The sequence below is a fragment of the Ranitomeya imitator genome, chromosome 2 (assembly GCF_032444005.1).
Source record: "Ranitomeya imitator isolate aRanImi1 chromosome 2, aRanImi1.pri, whole genome shotgun sequence".
In the NCBI taxonomy this organism is placed as follows: Eukaryota; Metazoa; Chordata; class Amphibia; order Anura; family Dendrobatidae; genus Ranitomeya; species Ranitomeya imitator.
Window position 1 is genome coordinate 700,880,517 of NC_091283.1, and position 12,326 is coordinate 700,892,842.

The window sequence follows — 12,326 nt, forward strand, 5'->3', positions numbered from 1 at the left end:
AAGCTCCTGCAATGCATATTCTGCCAATTCTGGCCAGGTGTCTAATTTGGATGCCCAGTAATCAAATGGGAATGACGGTTGAGGGAGAACGTCGATAAGGGATGAAAAATAGTTTGTAACCATACTGGACAAATGTTGTCTCCTGTCACTTTGAATTGATGCTGCAGTACCTGTCCTGTCTGCGGTCATAGCAAAATCACTCCACAACCTGGTCAGAAAACCCCTCTGGCCAACGCCACTTCTGATTTCTGCCCCTCTAAAACCTCTGGTCTGCTGGTCCCTGGAGCTCATGTGAGAACGATCACGGGCGCTGTGTGCAGGGAATGCCAGAAGCAAACGGTCAACAAGAGTTGATTGTTTTGTTGCTAATATTAGTTCCAAGTTCTCATGTGGCATAATATTTTGCAATTTGCCTTTATAGCGAGGATCAAGGAGGCAGGCCAACCAGTAATCGTCATCGTTCATCATTTTTGTAATGCGTGTGTCCCTTTTGAGGATACGCAAGGCATAATCCGCCATGTGGGCCAAAGTTCCAGTTGTCAAATCTGCGGTTGTGCTTGGTTGAGGGGCAGTTGCAGGCAAATCTACGTCACTTGTGTCCCTCAAAAAACCAGAACCCGCCCTTGCCACGCCACCAATTTCCAATGACCCCGGGAAAGCTTCCTCATTAAAAATATAATCATCCCCATCATCCTCCTCATCCTCCACCTCCTCTTCACCCGCTACCTCGTCCTGTACACTGCCCTGACCAGACAATGGCTGACTGTCATCAAGGCTTTCCTCTTCCTCTGGTGCAGACGCCTGATCCTTTATGTGCGTCAAACTTTGCATCAGCAGACACATTAGGGGGATGCTCATGCTTATTATGGCGTTGTCTGCACTAACCAGCCGTGTGCATTCCTCAAAACACTGAAGGACTTGACACATGTCTTGAATCTTCGACCACTGCACACCTGACAACTCCATGTCTGCCATCCTACTGCCTGCCCGTGTATGTGTATCCTCCCACAAAAACATAAAAGCCCGCCTCTGTTCGCACAGTCTCTGAAGCATGTGCAGTGTTGAGTTCCACCTTGTAACAACGTCTATGATTAGGCGATGCTGGGGAAGGTTCAAAGAACGCTGATAGGTCTGCATACGGCTGGAGTGTACAGGCGAACGGCGGATATGTGCGCAAAGTCCACGCACTTTGAGGAGCAGGTCGGATAACCCCGGATAACTTTTCAGGAAGCACTGCACCACCAGGTTTAAGGTGTGAGCCAGGCAAGGAATGTGTTTCAGTTGGGAAAGGGAGATGGCAGCCATGAAATTCCTTCCGTTATCACTCACTACCTTGCCTGCCTCAAGATCTACAGTGCCCAGCCACGACTGCATTTCTTGCTGCAAGAACTCGGACAGAACTTCCGCGGTGTGTCTGTTGTCGCCCAAACACTTCATAGCCAATACAGCCTGCTGACGTTTGCCAGTAGCTGCCCCATAATGGGAGACCTGGTGTGCAACAGTGGCAGCTGTGGATGGAGTGGTTGTGCGACTGCGGTCTGTGGACGAGCTCTCGCTTCTGCAGGAGGACGAGGAGGAGGAGGAGGAGGAGGGGGTGCGAACGGCTACAGCCAACTGTTTCCTAGACCGTGGGCTAGGCAGAACTGTCCCAAACTTGCTGTCCCCTGTGGACCCTGAATCCACCACATTTACCCAGTGTGCCGTGATGGACACGTAACGTCCCTGGCCATGCCTACTGGTCCTAACCGGTAGGGCATCATCTCTAACGAGATTAGTCTAGCTATGTGGGCGTTCAAACCCTGTGTACGCGGATGCGAGGCTAAGTACTTCCTTTTTCTAACCATAGTCTCATGTAGGGTGAGCTGGACTGGAGAGCTGGAGATCGTGGAACTAGCGGGGGTGCCGGTGGACATGGCAGACTGAGAGACGGTGGGAGATGGTATTGTTGCCGCCGGTGCCCTAGATGCAGTGTTTCCTACTACGAAACTGGAGATTCCCTGACCCTGACTGCTTTGGCCTGGCAAAGAAACCTGCACAGATACTGCAGGTGGTGCAGAAAATGGTGGCCCTACACTGCCGGAAGGGATGTTGCGTTGATGAGTAGCTTCATTGGCCGAGGGTGCTACAACCTTAAGGGACGTTTGGTAGTTAGTCCAAGCTTGCAAATGCATGGTGGTTAAATGTCTATGCATGCAACTTGTATTGAGACTTTTCAGATTCTGCCCTCTGCTTAAGGTAGTTGAACATTTTTGACAGATTACTTTGTGCTGATCAATTGGATGTTGTTTAAAAAAATGCCAGACTGCACTCTTTCTAGCATCGGATACCTTTTCAGGCATTGCAGACTGAGCTTTAACCGGATGGCCACGCTGTCCTCCAACAGGTTTTGACTTTGCCACGCGTTTTGGCCAAGATACGGGCCCGGCAGATGGAACCTGTTGCGATGTTGATGCCTGCTGCGGCCCCTCCTCCTCCGCTTCAGAACTGCTGCCGCCTGCACCCTGTTCCCCCAATGGCTGCCAATCGGGGTCAAGAACTGGGTCATCTATTACCTCTTCTTGTAGCTCGTGTGCAACTTCGTCTGTGTCACCGTGTCGGTCGGTGGTATAGCGTTCGTGATGGGGCAACATAGTCTCATCAGGGTCTGATTCTTGATCAGCACCCTGCGAGGGCAATGTTGTGGTCTGAGTCAAAGGACCAGCATAGTAGTCTGGCTGTGGCTGTGCATCAGTGCACTCCATGTCAGATTCAACTTGTAATGGGCATGGACTGTTAACTGCTTCACTTTCTAAGCCAGGGACGGTATGTGTAAAGAGCTCCATGGAGTAACCCGTTGTGTCGCCTGCTGCATTCTTCTCTGTTGTTGTTTTTGCTGAAGAGGACAAGGAAGCGACTTGTCCCTGACCGTGAACATCCACTAACGACGCGCTGCTTTTACTTTTACCAGTTTCATGAGAGGAGGCAAAAGAGCTAGAGGCTGAGTCAGCAAGATAAGCCAAAACTTGCTCTTGATGCTCCGGCTTTAAAAGCGGTTTTCCTACTCCCAGAAAAGGGAGGGTTCGAGGCCTTGTGTAGCCAGACGACGAACCTGGCTCCACAGCTCCAGACTTAGGTGCAATATTTTTTTTCCCACGACCACCTGATGCTCCACCACTACCACTACCCTCATTACCAGCTGACAATGAACGCCCCCGGCCACGACCTCTTCCACCAGACTTCCTCATTGTTTTAAAAACGTTACCAAACGAACGGTATTTGTTGCTGTCACACAACTTACACGGTGAGCTATAACTTCAGTATGATTTAGCTACCCCTTTACAGGTGGGTGAGACCACAACGAAAATCAGCCACAATGTTACACACTCTGTTGTTGTTGGCAACAAATGAGATGGCACACACGCAGGACTGTCACTGAAGCGCAAATGTAAATATTTATCTCCCACTGATTTGTGTTTGTTTTTTTTAAAAGGGAGACTTCAGAAAAAAAAAAAATTAAAAAAAAATTATTTTTTACAGAAGAATTTATAAAACAAATAAAATGAAATGATTGTTTCAGGGAGAATTTAGGAAAAAAAAAAAAAAAAAAGGCTTTGTAGGGCCCACTGAGTGAGAGAGGACGCACACAGGAGTCAGGAGTGGCACACAAGCCCAGAGGCCAATATTAATCTCCCACCGATTGATTTAGTTATTTTTTTTGGTAGATTTTGGAACCCAAATCAAGCAAAAAAATTAATAGGCTTTCTATGGCCCACAATTGGGGAGAGAGAGAGAGATGGCACACCCAGGAGTCAAGACTGGCACACAAGCAGAAGGGGCAATATGAATCTCCCACAGATTTTTTTTTTTTTTTTTCAGGGAGACTTGAGAGAAAAAAAATACAAAAAAAATGATTTTTTTCAGGAATAATTTAGAAACCAAAGAAAATAAAATGATTGTTTCAGGGAGAATTTCGAAAACAAATAAAACAAAAAATAGGCTTTCTAGGGCCCACTGAGTGACAGATGACGCACACAGGAGTCAGGAGTGGCACACAAGCCCAGAGGCCAATATTAATCTCCCACTGATTGATTTAGTTTTTTTTTTTGGTAGATTTTGGAACCCAAATCAAGCAAAAAAATTAATAGGCTTTCTATGGCCCACAATTGGGGAGAGAGAGAGAGATGGCACACCCAGGAGTCAAGACTGGCACACAAGCAGAAGGGGCAATATGAATCTCCCACAGATTTTTTTTTTTTTTTTTTTTTCAGGGAGACTTTAGAGAAAAAAAAATACAAAAAAAATGATTTTTTTTCAGGAATAATTTAGAAACCAAAGAAAATAAAATGATTTTTTCAGGGAGAATTTAGAAAACAAATAAAACAAAAAATAGGCTTTCTAGGGCCCACTGAGTGACAGATGACGCACACAGGAGTCAGGAGTGGCAGACAAGCCCAGAGGCCAATATTAATCTCCCACTGATTGATTTAGTGATTATTTTTGGTAGATTTTGGAACCCAAATCAAGCAAAAAAATTAATAGGCTTTCTATGGCCCACAATTGGGGAGAGAGAGAGAGATGGCACACCCAGGAGTCAAGACTGGCACACAAGCAGAAGGGGCAATATGAATCTCCCACAGATTTTTTTTTTTTTTTTTCAGGGAGACTTTAGAGAAAAAAAAATACAAAAAAAATGATTTTTTTCAGGAATAATTTAGAAACTAAAGAAAATAAAATGATTTTTTCAGGGAGAATTTAGAAAACAAATAAAACAAAAAATAGGCTTTCTAGGGCCCACTGAGTGACAGATGACGCTCACAGGAGTCAGGAGTGGCACACAAGCCCAGAGGCCAATATTAATCTCCCACTGATTGATTTAGTGATTATTTTTGGTAGATTTTGGAACCCAAATCAAGCAAAAAAATTAATAGGCTTTCTATGGCCCACAATTGGGGAGAGAGAGAGAGATGGCACACCCAGGAGTCAAGACTGGCACACAAGCAGAAGGGGCAATATGAATCTCCCACAGATTTTTTTTTTTTTTTTTCAGGGAGACTTTAGAGAAAAAAAAATACAAAAAAAATGATTTTTTTCAGGAATAATTTAGAAACTAAAGAAAATAAAATGATTTTTTCAGGGAGAATTTAGAAAACAAATAAAACAAAAAATAGGCTTTCTAGGGCCCACTGAGTGACAGATGACGCTCACAGGAGTCAGGAGTGGCACACAAGCCCAGAGGCCAATATTAATCTCCCACTGATTGATTTAGTGATTTTTTTTGGTAGATTTTGGAACCCAAATCAAGCAAAAAAATTAATAGGCTTTCTATGGCCCACTATTTGTGAGAGAGATGGCACGCTCAGGACTGGCACACAAGCCCAGAGGCCAATATTAATCTCCCATTTTTTTTTTTTCCAGGGAAAATTTATAAACCCAATAAAAAAAATAATAATAAATAGGCTTTCTATGGCCCACTATCTGAGAGAGAGAGATGGCACGCTTAGGACTGGCACACAAGCCCAAAGGCCAATATTAATCTCCCACTGATTGATTGATTGATTTTTTCAGGTAGAATTATGAACCCAAATCAACCAAAAAAATAAATAGGCTTTCTATGGCCCACTATTTGTGAGAGAGATGGCACGCTCAGGACTGGCACACAAGCCCAGAGGCCAATATTAATCTCCCACTTTTTTTTTTTCCAGGGAAAATTTATAAACCCAATAAAATAATAAAAAAATAGGCTTTCTATGGCCCACTATCTGAGAGAGAGAGAAATGGCACGCTTAGGACTGGCACACAAGCCCAAAGGCCAATATTAATCTCCCACTGATTGATTTAATGATTTTTTCAGGTAGAATTTAGAACCCAAATCAAGCAAAAAAATTAATAGGCTTTCTATGGCCCACTGAGTGAGAGATGGCACACACAGGAGTAAGGAGTGGCACACAAGCCCTGAGGCCAATATTTTTCTCCCACTGATTGATTGATTGATTTTTTCAGGTAGAATTATGAACCCAAATCAACCAAAAAAATAAATAGGCTTTCTATGGCCCACTATTTGTGAGAGAGATGGCACGCTCAGGACTGGCACACAAGCCCAGAGGCCAATATTAATCTCCCATTTTTTTTTTTTCCAGGGAAAATTTATAAACCCAATAAAAAAAATAATAATAAATAGGCTTTCTATGGCCCACTATCTGAGAGAGAGAGATGGCACGCTTAGGACTGGCACACAAGCCCAAAGGCCAATATTAATCTCCCACTGATTGATTGATTGATTTTTTCAGGTAGAATTATGAACCCAAATCAACCAAAAAAATAAATAGGCTTTCTATGGCCCACTATTTGTGAGAGAGATGGCACGCTCAGGACTGGCACACAAGCCCAGAGGCCAATATTAATCTCCCACTTTTTTTTTTTTTCCAGGGAAAATTTATAAACCCAATAAAATAATAAAAAAATAGGCTTTCTATGGCCCACTATCTGAGAGAGAGAGAGATGGCACGCTTAGGACTGGCACACAAGCCCAAAGGCCAATATTAATCTCCCACTGATTGATTTATTGATTTTTTCAGGTAGAATTTAGAACCCAAATCACGCAAAAAAATTAATAGGCTTTCTATGGCCCACTGAGTGAGAGATGGCACACACAGGAGTAAGGAGTGGCACACAAGCCCTGAGGCCAATATTTTTCTCCCACTGATTGATGTTGTGATTTTTTCTGGTAGATTTTGGAACCCAAATCAAGCAAAAAAATAAATAGGCTTTCTATGGCCCACTGAGTGAGAGATGACACAGACAGAGATGGCACTCTAGCAGAAATGTCAATCTTAATCTCCCACAAAAAAAAAAAAAAAAAAGGAACTGTCCTTCAATTACTTTCTCCCTGCAGTAATCTCAGCCAGGTATGGCAGGCAGCAATAAGGAGTGGACTGATGCACAAATTAAATAAAAAGTGTGGACAAACAAACAAGATAGCTGTGCAGAAAGGAAGGAACAAGAGGATTTGTGCTTTGAAAAAAGCAGTTGGTTTGCACAGCGGCGTACACACAGCAATGCAGCTATCAGGGAGCCTTCTAGGGCAGCCCAATGAGCTACAGCGCTGAGGAAAAAAAAAAAAAAAGGAGCTTCCACTGTCCCTGCACACCGAAGGTGGTGTTGGGCAGTGGAAATCGCTACAGCACAAGCGGTTTTGTGGTTAATGGACCCTGCCTAACGCTATCCCTGCTTCTGACGAAGCGGCAGCCACCTCTCCCTAAGCTCAGATCAGCAGCAGTAACATGGCGGTCGGCGGGAACTCCCCTTTATAGCCCCTGTGACGCCGCAGACAGCAAGCCAATCACTGCAATGCCCTTCTCTAAGATGGTGGGGACCAGGACCTATGTCATCACGCTGCCCACACTCTGCGTTTACCTTCATTGGCTGAGAAATGGCGCTTTTCGCGTCATTGAAACGCGACTTTGGCGCGAAAGTCGCGTACCGCATGGCCGACCACGCACAGGGGTCGGATCGGGTTTCATGAAACTCGACTTCGCCAAAAGTCGGCGACTTTTGAAAATGTTCGACCCGTTTCGCTCAACCCTATTCACATCCAATCATTTATAATGCATTCTGCAATTTTTGTGGACATGATGCGTTTTTTTCCAAGGAAAAAACGCATTGTGGTAAAAAAAAACACAGTATGTTCATTAATTTTGCGTTTATGCCGCTATTGGGAAGCTCCGGAAAAAAACGCACAAAAAACGTGCAAAAAAACACGCGAAAAACGTGAAACAAATGCATGCGGATTTCTTGCAGAAAATGTCTGGTTTTGTTCTGGAAATTTCTGCAAGAAATCCTGACGTGTGCACATAGCCTGAATGTTATAATTTTTATCCATTAGGCAGCCATTGTGGTTTCATCATCAGCAGTGCATGAGTGACATCTCCACAATTATTTTATGCAACGAACATGTGTGAGCTTGCCCCAGTATAGGACCACCACCAGGTTTGCACCATTATCGCACACGGCCTTCCCTTGCTCCAGGTATGGTGGAGACAACTATTTCTCTAACTTGGCCTGGATAGCTGTCGACAACTCTTGAGCTGTGTGACTGCGATCTCCGAGGCATACTAATTTGAACACTGCCTGATTGCGGTGGGCCATGGTTGCACAGTACAGAATTAGTTTCTGATTAAGGAATTAGTTTCTGATTGGGGAAGAGTTTGAGAGCACAGGTACAGGCCCTAGAGGAGGTGGATGAGCCAGAAGCAATGTAGTAACTGTTAGATACAGAGGTTTGTACCGCAAGCTTGGGGATTCAAAAACTTGTGGAACAGCCCCTTGATCACCTGCCTCCACAGCTACCAGAGTCACCCTGTGTCCTGTCACCGAGATGTAACAGTCATTCCGAAGTTTGCTTGTCTAGGTGTTAGAAAATGCACCCTGACAGAAATGCACCCTGACAGACGTAGATTTTTTCAGGGAGTCGGTGATGTTGTCGGTGACATGCTGGCATAGTGCAACCACGCTTTCTCAGAGAAGTAATGGCGACTAGGCAATTGGTACTGGGAGACTGCGATGCCATCAACTTTCTTAAACCATTTGTATCCACCAGGCAGAAAGGCAGCATTTCTGTGGCCAACAGATTGGGGACAGTACTGTAGAGTTCAACCTCTAAGCTTTGGCAAGTGTAGAAGTGAATATGATTTCACAGACTATAGTCCAGCTATGATAAATCACCTGAAAGTGCTTGTCTGCTAAGGGAACCTGTCATGGAAAAAAAATGCTATTAACCTGCAAATATGAGGTTAATCTACAGCTCAATATCATTTTGAAAATGAATGAACTTTGCTCCTCCTAGCAGCCTTTTGCTTTCAATTATAGAGGCACAGTTTTAATCACCGCTCAGTCTGTAGTAAGCAGTGGCTTTAACCAGGCCCCATCACTAACTCACAGCTGACTAAAATTCTGAGTCGGCTATCAGTCAATACATGGACATGATTACAATCAAACAAGGGGTAGCAAAACAACCAGTCTGACCACCACAGCATGATCTGGCACATGGCAGCAAAGCACCCGACTTTGAGGGTCAAACCCCAGGCTCCAGGACCACTGTCTGCAGGTCACACCATTGCTTCTTCCACTGTTTTGTGTAGAAGCCAATCCCCAGTACAACATGCATATGAAGATGCCTCTAGCCCTGCATCTGTTGTTGCCCACAGTCAAGCAGCACCATCATAAAGCCCGTCCACGTCCTTGTCCCAGCACAGCCTTCAGTTTTCTATACCACAGTCTTTGGAATGCAAGCGGAAATACCCAACCAACGCCTCACAGGCCACAGTCCTAAATTCTAACATTTCTCTTCTGTATGCTCTTGAAATGTTGCCTTTTAGGCTTGTTGAGACGGAAGCTTTCTGCAACCTGATGGCAGTGGCCATCCCAAAGTACTCGGTCCCCAGTCGCCACTTTTTCTCCCAGTGTGCCGTACCGGCATTACACCAGCATGTGTCCCACAACATTACCTGTGCCCTCAGCAATGCTGTTACAGGGAAAGTCCATCTAACCACGGACAGTGCTTGTGGGCAGGGATGGTACATCTCACTGACGGCACACTGGGTTAACATAGTGGAAGCCGGGACCAAGTCGGACCTTGGGATGGAACACATCCTCCCTACGCCGAGGATTGCTGGCCCTACATCAATCTGCATAGGTGACAAACCGCACAATGCAGAAGAGTTGTGGACAGCACTGAAATAGCAGTCAGATATTTGGATGACACCTCTGAACCTACAGCCAGGCATGGTCTTGTGTGACAATAGCCGTAATCTGGTGGCGGCTCTGAGGCAAGTTGAGCTCACACACATACCTTGCTTGGCCCATTTGCTTAACCTCGTGGTTCAACGTTTTCTGAAAAGCTACCCAGAGCTGCCGGATCTGCTAGTGAAAGTACGCCATCTGTCTGCCCATTTTAGAAAGTCAGCTACAGCTTCTGCCGCCCTTGCCGTGCTTCAGCAGCGTTTTCAGCTACCAGCTCACCGACTGGTGGGTGATGTCCCCACGCGCTGGAGCTCTACGCTGCATATGTTGGAAAGGATTTGTGAGCAGAAGAGGGTAGTTGTTGACTACCATCATCAACAAGGCCATCGATATTCAGTTCAGACTCCACACATAACACCTCAGGAGTGGACATGGATGTCAGACATATGTACCATCCTCCAAAACTTTGAGGACTGCACCAAGATGTTGAGCGGCGATGACGCCATAATTAGCATCACCATACGGCTTCTCAGCATTCTGAAAACCTCTCTGCTCACAGAGCAAGTTACCACACAGGGGGATTACACTCAGCCCAGCCTCATGTCTTCTCAATGTGGATTGGTAGGCAATGAGGAGAAGGAGGAGGAGCATGTTCAGCATGGATGACCTGAGGACAGGGAGAAGGAGGATGAGGAGGATGAGGAGGAGGACAGCATGGTCAGTTATCCTGTTGATGAGGACATGGAAGTCTTGCCTGTTAGTAGTCTGGCATGCATGGCTGACTTTATGTTGCACTGCGCTTCACGTGACCCTCGGATTGTTTGAATGTTGCAATTTTTTGTCTCCCTTCAAAGGAGTCAGAAGGTGTGAAATGTTTCCAATTCTGTTTGTGTCAGGAAGGCACCCTGGGGCCATATGCCCTGAGACCTGGAAAGCAGTGTTTTCTCATCATAACATATGTCAAGACTTTTTGTGAGGAGATGCAGCCTAGAACAGATGCTAATTTACTGCTGGTCATACATCTTACATATTTCATTACATATACCATCATACGTATCCTATTCTGTGTCTTCATTTCAGGCAGAGGCTTCAGTCTCAGTTAGGTCCTTGGTACACTGTGCAGTTAAGGCTCATATCTTGACATTACGTCACACATCGCCAGAGTGACAGTGATGTATGAGGTCTAGTTTAGCTGGTAGCAACGGCCTGATGTAAAGAGGTTGAATAAGATAGAAGCATGAAGAAAAAAAGAGGCGTGGATGATTAGACTGCAGGCTGCTGGAGAGTTGGGACAGTTGAGCTGTAAGGTTAGCATTCTGTAATGATGCCAGAGTTTAAATGTTTATAAATTGTAAAGTTGCATTTGCATGCAGATGATAGATTCTGCCATGGTGCTATTGTATCCAGCTACTATATGAGCCGAACATTTGTGCTGTTTTTTTTTGTGATATATGGGTCCTAAGTTTTATATTATTTCTATACTCTGGTTTTTTTTTTTAAATATATAAGGCAACATACCACTGAAATAAATTTTATAATATATTTCTCTATCAGTAACATTTACTTTTATATATCAGACATTTTATTTTTTTGTACAATATTTATTTCATGTACAATATTTATTTCACATATTATGCACCCTATAAGGTCATGAAAGACCTTTGGTGGGTATTTCAACATTTAAAGGGAACCTGTCACCCCGAAAATCACGGGTGAGGTAATCCCACCGGCATCAGGGGCTTATCTACAGCATTCTGTAATGCTGTAGATAAGCCCCCGATTTTACCTGAAAAAGGAGAAAAAGACGTTATATTATACTCACCCAGGGGCGGTCCCGCTGCTGGTCAGGTCGGATGGGTGTCTCCCGTCCGCTGCGGCGCCTCCCATCTTCTTTCCATGACGTCCTCTTCTGATCTTCAGCCACGGCTCCGGCGCAGGCGTACTTTGCTCTGCCCTGTTGAGGGCAGACAAAGTACTGCAGTGCGCAGGCGCCGGGCCTCTGACCTTTCCGGCGCCTGCGCACTGCAGTACTATCCTCTGCCCTCAACAGGGCAGAGCAAAGTACGCCTGCGCCGGAGCCGTGGCTGAAGATCAGAAGAGGACGTCATGGAAAGAAGATGGGAGGCGCCGCAGCGGACCGGAGACACCCATTCGACCTGACCAGCAGCGGGACCGCCCCTGGGTGAGTATAATATAATGTCTTTTTCTCCTTTTTCAGGTAACATCGGGGGCTTATCTACAGCATTACAGAATGCTGTAGATAAGCCCCTGATGCCGGTGGGCTTACCTCACCCGCGATTTTCGGGGTGACAGGTGCCCTTTAAATACTTTTTCACATCTGATTTTTCCATGTAATTGGAATGGGTATATTAGACCCAGCTACAGTGAAAATGTAGCATCCTGTCTGCACAGCAGAGATGATTCTCCTATTACACAGCAGCTCTTGCTTACTTCTTACACCCAGTGATCACTTGGCTGCTGGGTCTGGAAGAGGAAATGCTGTTATTGTTTTTTCTACAGTATAAACTAGCACTTTTTTAGTGCAATATATCAAGAAAGTAGAGACTGTAACAAACCATCTCTGGCTACTCTGTAGGGAGTCTGGCTGT

General features: G+C 45.1%; 1 protein-coding gene across 1 annotated transcript in view; it reads left to right on the forward strand.

The window, feature by feature from the left end:
- Nucleotides 1-12,326, forward strand: part of LOC138666799 (collagen alpha-1(I) chain-like) — a 104,512-nt gene that overhangs the window by 29,314 nt on the left and 62,872 nt on the right. The gene's annotated exons all lie outside the window — the stretch shown is intronic.